Source organism: Nymphalis io, unplaced genomic scaffold (assembly GCF_905147045.1).
Source record: "Nymphalis io unplaced genomic scaffold, ilAglIoxx1.1, whole genome shotgun sequence".
Taxonomy (NCBI): Eukaryota; Metazoa; Arthropoda; class Insecta; order Lepidoptera; family Nymphalidae; genus Nymphalis; species Nymphalis io.
The window spans coordinates 27,501-35,000 of NW_026089608.1; the positions used below are offsets into that span (position 1 = coordinate 27,501).

A 7,500-nucleotide genomic window follows, 5' to 3' on the forward strand; every position below is an offset into this window, starting at 1 on the left:
AACTTTCCCTCACGGTACTTGTTCGCTATCGGTCTCGCGGTAATATTTAGCCTTAGATGGAGTTTACCACCCACTTAGGGCTGCACTCTCAAGCAACCCGACTCTGAGGAGCGTACCTCTCGCCGTCTCGCTCCGTCGCTACGGGCCTGGCACCCTCTACGGGAAAACGGCCCCGTTCAAGACGAACTTGGACAGGAGTGGCGACGACGAGAAAGCGATACCTCCCGAACACCACATCTCCCGCGATCGTTACAACCGCGGGATTCAGTGCTGGGCTATTTCCTGTTCGCTCGCCGCTACTAAGGAAATCCTGGTTAGTTTCTTTTCCTCCGCTTACTAATATGCTTAAATTCGGCGGGTGATCCTCCCTGATCTGAGGCCAACGATAAAAAAAAAACGAGGCAGACGCGATATCCGTCAACGCGACGGCGCCGCTTTCGTCGAGACGAGACGAGATCTTCATCATCATCCGTCCGTTCCGACGTCGGCGTCGACGCGCTCTTCGGACGTCGAGTCCGCCTACTATTCGTTATCGCGCGTGCACGCACGTGCGCGCGTTCGTTCGTTCGTTCGCCACCCCGCCGTCTGTGTATATAATGATAACACAGACACGAGAGACGACACGACGCGACGCGACACGAAACGACACGCCTCGAAAACGAATACGACGTTTACATGTCATCACGTACGCAATGCGCGCTTTATGTGTATACGTCGTAACGAAAACGGAGCTGTTTTATCGATATACGTTCGATCGATGTTCGATAACGAGAAACGTACGAACTCTCGCTCTCTCACTAGACTAGAAGAGATCGGCCCTCATATATCCGATTACCCTCTTTGATCGAACGATAGAACGACGATCGAAAGGTCGGAGATGGGGGCGCGCTCTCGACTAGACCGATCGACGAAGACGACGACGACGACGTAGACGACGTAGACGACGTAGACGTACGAATCGGTAGAGCGAGCGACGCTCTCGGTCTCTCACACATCGCGCATAACGAAACTCCGTGACGTAAACGTACACACGAACCGTATATAAATACAAAAATTTTGTAATATACACGAACACGCATGGTACATAAACATACATACACGTCGTATTGAAATATTTGAACGGACCGAGAGAGAGTCGGTTCGTATACGAATACGAATACGAACGAACTCTAAAACGGATACCGTCATGTGTTCGAGAATAACGTATAATAGTTTAACATTACGAAAAACTATATACACATTAAACATTGAACAGTGTGGTATATATTTTTATACAGCCGGCCCTCAGACAGGAGTGGTCCTGGATGTTTCTCCACGGACCGCAATGTGCGTTCGAAATGTCGATGTTCAAATGTGTCCTGCAGTTCACACTATGACGCGCAGTTAACTGCGTTCTTCATCGACCCGCGAGCCAAGTGATCCACCGTCCAGGGTAATTGTTTATTTTCATGATGATTAGTTTCTACGATCACTGAAGCGATTCTATACACGCCCGTGATATTAGTTTGTTTAAATTTTTTTTTTTTTTCTTTTTTTTATTTCTTTTCAGTATATAAATAAAAATTAAAAAAAAAAAAAATATTAAAAAAAAAAAATTAAAAAAAAATATACGTTATTTGAAGATGACGATGCGCTATCGAAAGACGACAACATCGTGCTTTCCTCGAGAAACCGACGTCGAAACATCAGAAGGGACGCGTTGAACGACCCCGTTTTTATTATATTCGGAGTCGTCGTCTCGCATCCGAACGACATACGAACGCCGAACCGCATTTTGTTTTATTTCATTTTACGAAAAAAACAAACGAAACTTTCAGCGGACGCTTCTCGTATCCCCGCCGACTGACCGATCGACTGACTGACTGATCGTCGATCATCGTATCATCGTCTAGGAGAGCGTGTGAAACGCATCATCGCACGTATCGATCGAAAGCACGAGGCCTCTATGAAAATATGATATAACGCATAAAACACAAAACACGAAAACACATCGACGTCACCACGGATCGATATCATATTAAATTCAAAAACGAATTCAAATCGACACTCACATAACGACCGATCGATGTAAACGATGACGAGACTCGTAATCGAACGGAGACGACGACGCGTAACGTAGACGTAGACGTAGACGTAGACGAAGAACGAAAGACGAAAACGAAAACGAAGAGCGACGAGAGTCTTGAACTCGAAACGTATACAGTGTCGTATATATATTATACATGTGACTCGCGGCGCGGATTCTTGCCGGTCTACGTACACAGGTATAACGAAGACGACTACGGTAACGACGAGTGAAGACTGCACGCGTGCAACTTCGATGTTCGTTAGCTAGCGTTCTCGCTAGTTACGTTCGCCGCGTACATACGACGTCCACATTCGAATTGAAAGTACACGATTACATACGTCTTACGACGATCGTTATGTTCGTATCTCTTTTTATAATACTACGTTTTAATATATATACGTATATCGATTCGATGACGACGCTTCAGCGATACGTATTGTATTTATATATTTTTTTGCGAATATCGTTATTTTCATACGTGATGATACTAACGTCGAAGGCGATGACGACTCGTATATCAACGAACGCCTAGGCGAAGACGACGTAGTCGTCGTCGTCGTCGTCGGAGAAACGATAATGCGATCCACCGATCGAATTCGCATTTTTTCGTATTATGATTCTTTTTGGTTGTTGTTATTGTTATTGTTTTATTATATCGTCGTATATCGGCACTCTCATTGCTCTTTCGTGCTGCACTATTTATCTCGCTCGTATACAGAGAAGAGCTCGATCCGCACAGAGACGAAACAGAATTCGAGATAGATAAACGTACGTTAATGATCCTTCCGCAGGTTCCCCTACGGAAACCTTGTTACGACTTTTACTTCCTCTAAATGATCAAGTTTGGTCAACTTCCCAGCAACGCCGACGGCCGTGAAGCCACCGCGTGTCGGTCCGAAGACCTCACTAAATCATTCAATCGGTAGTAGCGACGGGCGGTGTGTACAAAGGGCAGGGACGTAATCAACGCGAGCTTATGACTCGCGCTTACTAGGAATTCCTCGTTTATGGGGGATAATTGCAAACCCCAATCCCCAGCACGAAGGAGTTTCAACGGGTTGCCCGGGCCTCTAGGCCAGGGAGAACATGCTGATTCCTTCAGTGTAGCGCGCGTGCGGCCCAGGACATCTAAGGGCATCACAGACCTGTTATTGCTCAATCTCGTGCGGCTCGAAGCCGCCGGTCCCTCTAAGAAGAATTTTAATACGCCGCCAGTGAGTTGCTCGACCGAAATCGGGCACACCTAAATGACGACGCCTATTTAGCAGGCTAGAGTCTCGTTCGTTACCGGAATTAACCAGACAAATCGCTCCACCAACTAAGAACGGCCATGCACCACCACCCACCGAATCAAGAAAGAGCTATTAATCTGTCAATCCTTCCGGTGTCCGGGCCTGGTGAGATTTCCCGTGTTGAGTCAAATTAAGCCGCAGGCTCCACTCCTGGTGGTGCCCTTCCGTCAATTCCTTTAAGTTTCAGCTTTGCAACCATACTCCCCCCGGAGTCCAAAATCTTTGGTTTCCCGGAAGCTGCCCGCCGAGCCATTGTAGTAACGTCGGCGGATCGCTAGATGACATATTTACGGTTAGAACTAGGGCGGTATCTAATCGCCTTCGAACCTCTAACTTTCGTTCTTGATTGATGAAAACACCTTTGGCAAATGCTTTCGCTGATGTTCGTCTTGCGACGATCCAAGAATTTCACCTCTAACGTCGCAATACGAATGCCCCCAGTTATCCCTATTAATCATTACCTCGGAGTTCTGAAAACCAACAAAATAGAACCGAGATCATATTCTATTATTCCATGCACGAAATATTCAAGCGGCATTTTGAGCCCGCTTTGAGCACTCTAATTTGTTCAAAGTAAAATTGTCGGCCCACCTCGACACTCACCGAAGAGCACCGCGATAGGATTTTGATATTGAACCGGCGTTTTACCGCCGGCTCACCGACGATATGCTCCGCAAACGTGTCAGTATCACCGCGGATGCGGTGCACCGACAGCGCGGCGCACAAATGCAACTACGAGCTTTTTAACCGCAACAATTTTAGTATACGCTATTGGAGCTGGAATTACCGCGGCTGCTGGCACCAGACTTGCCCTCCAATTGTTCCTCGTTAAAATATTTAAAGTGTACTCATTCCGATTACGAGGCCTCGAAAGAGTCCCGTATCGTTATTTTTCGTCACTACCTCCCCGTGCCGGGAGTGGGTAATTTGCGCGCCTGCTGCCTTCCTTGGATGTGGTAGCCGTTTCTCAGGCTCCCTCTCCGGAATCGAACCCTGATTCCCCGTTACCCGTGACAACCATGGTAGTCGCAGAAACTACCATCGAAAGTTGATAAGGCAGACATTTGAAAGATGCGTCGCCGGTACTGGACCATGCGATCGGCAAAAGTTATCCAGATTCATCAAAATTAACGACTTCGGACGAGACGCCCTCCGTCGATTGGTTTTGATCTAATAAAAGCACTCATCCCATCACTGGTCAGAGTTCTGATTGCATGTATTAGCTCTAGAATTACCACAGTTATCCAAGTAACTGAGTAAGATCTAAGGAACCAAAACTGATATATTGAGCCATTCGCGGTATCGCCTTAATACGGCTTGCACTGAGACATGCATGGCTTAATCTTTGAGACAAGCATATAACTACTGGCAGGATCAACCAGGGAGCTAACATAGATTATTCTCGACGACGACGACGACACGTCCGTGCGTGCTTGCGCGAACGCGACACCTTCGCCGTAAGTTTCTCTCATTTAACTCGATTCTCGTTTCTAGCAACGACGACGACGACGACGTTGTCTTCGTTCGTCGTCGCTTCGAAACGAGGTTCGTCGTACCGTATCGATTCGATCGCGTTAGACGCGATAGACTCTTACGGTTGACTTTTTTCATTCATTATCATAATAAATAATGATAAATAACCGACGACATCGAAGTAGCCCGAGAAGAGCACGACGACGACGACGACGATTCGTCTTCTAAGATGACACTCGACGGTCACGAATATGAATATTCGAAACGAGATCGTTCATTTTAGAAACACTTCCGTACACGATGTGCACGTATGTTATTGTTCAACGGATATATGTGTCGTGAAACATTCGGATCGACGCCCGGTGTTTGAGTGTTCGTACCGATACTCGGGTTATGTATTTTTCGTACATGATAGTTTTTGTTAATATAAAGAGTTTTAGGAACGACCGTTTCGCATACATTTCTATATGCATTAAACGAACGTACTGAATCTTTTAAAAACTCCGTCTGCCGCGTTTATCTCCGAAGACATCGTCATCGCACCACACATCGGGGTCCACAATAAATCTACACGAGAACGTCATACGTTATCATGTCGATGAATTTGTAGAGAGAGGAGCGATGACGACGCCGGAGTCGCTTTAGAAAGAGCAACTTACGTACGTCCGTCGGTCGGCACAGTTATAGAACGAAAAGTATATTTCTCCACATTATTTGTATAATATATTATTATTGTAAAACGACAACGCCGCGACGAGCTTACGACGACGACGACCGCGGCAGCAATACATTATAATATAATACAACAATACTAGAAGAAAACAACTTTTCGATAGAGTCTTATCTTCAACGGTTGCGACGCGTCTCACGAAATAATATTTTCATATATATCGTTCGACGTTCGAACCGAACGTACTCTATGTATATGCCGGACGATGAATATGACATTCGGCGCTTCATAACGGCGGATGTATTTTTTTCGAATATTTTTATATTTAATGTTTTATATATAATATCAACCCCCTCCCCGTCGCAAGGAATAAAACAAAGAACTCCCCCCCAACCCCCTAACCTCCCACCCCCACCCCCGAAAAATTAACGCGGTACGTTCGTGTATTGTGGAATCGAAGTTTATATTTTACGACGATAACATACTTTATTTTTCTGAAATATTTTAAAATAACATTAGAATCGAACACGATAACGATATCCGAGTGATTTCATTCGATCACTAAATTTGAACTATAACAGAACGATAATAAAATATCTTTGAAATGTGAAAAAAATAACGCGGTACGTTCGTGTATTGTGGAATCGAAGTTTACATTTTACGACGATAACATACTTCATTTTTCTGAAATATTTTAAAATAACATTAGAATCGAACACGATAACGATATCCGAGTGATTTCATTCGATCACTAAATTTGAACTATAACAGAACGATAATATAACATCTTTGAAATGTGAAAAAATTAATGCGGTAAGTTCGTGTATTGTGGAATCGAAGTTTACATTTTACGACGATAACATACTTTATTTATCTGAAACATTTTAAAATGACACTAGATTCGATCATTGCATTTGAACTATAACAGAAAGATAATATAATATCCTTCAAATGTGAAAAAATTAACGCGGTACGTTCGTGTATTGTGGAATCGAAGTTTACATTTTACGACGATATCATACTTTATTTATCTGAAATATTTTAAAATTACACTAGAATCGAACACGATAACGATATCCGAGTGATTTCATTCGATCATTGCATTTGAACTATAACAGAACGATAATAAAATATCTTTCAAATGTGAAAAAATTAACGCGGTACGTTCGTGTATTGTGGAATCGTAGTTTACATTTTACGACGATAACATACTTTATTTATCTAAAATATGTTAAAATAACACTAGATTCGATCATTGCATTTGAAATATAACAGAACGATAATATAATATCTTCAAAATGTGAAAAAATTAACGCGGTACGTTCGTGTATTGTGAAATCGAAGTTTACATTTTACGACGATAACATACTTTATTTATCTAAAATATGTTAAAATAACACTAGATTCGATCATTGCATTTGAACTATAACAGAACGATAATAAAATATCATTGAAATGTGAAAAAAATAACGCGGTACGTTCGTGTATTGTGGAATCGAAGTTTACATTTTACGACGATAACATACTTCATTTTTCTGAAATATTTTAAAATAACATTAGAATCGAACACGATAACGATATCCGAGTGATTTCATTCGATCACTAAATTTGAACTATAACAGAACGATAATATAACATCTTTGAAATGTGAAAAAATTAACGCGGTACGTTCGTGTATTGTGGAATCGAAGTTTACATTTTACGACGATAACATACTTTATTTATCTGAAACATTTTAAAATAACACTAGATTCGATCATTGCATTTGAACTATTACAGAAAGATAATATAATATCCTTCAAATGTGAAAAAATTAACGCGGTACGTTCGTGTATTGTGGAATTGAAGTTTACATTTTACGACGATAACATACTTTAGCGACATCGTTCATGACACGAACTAACCACGAACGTGACACTACAAAATTTACATCTTATAATATCTTTCAAATGTGAAAAAATTAACGCGGTACGTTCGTGTATTGTGGAATCGAAGTT

At 42.5% G+C, this 7,500-nt stretch overlaps 3 non-coding genes across 3 annotated transcripts in view; all 3 read right to left on the reverse strand.

The window, feature by feature from the left end:
* Positions 1-382, reverse strand: part of LOC126780828 (large subunit ribosomal RNA) — a 3,980-nt gene extending 3,598 nt beyond the window's left edge. Inside the window, exon 1 of the ribosomal RNA XR_007670552.1 lies at positions 1-382. This exon is cut by the window's left edge and continues 3,598 nt beyond it. This is a non-coding gene — a ribosomal RNA (large subunit ribosomal RNA).
* Positions 383-1,278: 896 nt separating this feature from the next.
* Positions 1,279-1,435, reverse strand: LOC126780831 (5.8S ribosomal RNA). The gene has a single exon (XR_007670555.1). It is a non-coding gene; the product is annotated as a 5.8S ribosomal RNA (ribosomal RNA).
* Positions 1,436-2,842: 1,407 nt separating this feature from the next.
* On the reverse strand, positions 2,843-4,745 carry LOC126780833 (small subunit ribosomal RNA). The gene has a single exon (XR_007670557.1). It is a non-coding gene; the product is annotated as a small subunit ribosomal RNA (ribosomal RNA).
* Between the last annotated feature and the right edge of the window lie 2,755 nt (positions 4,746-7,500).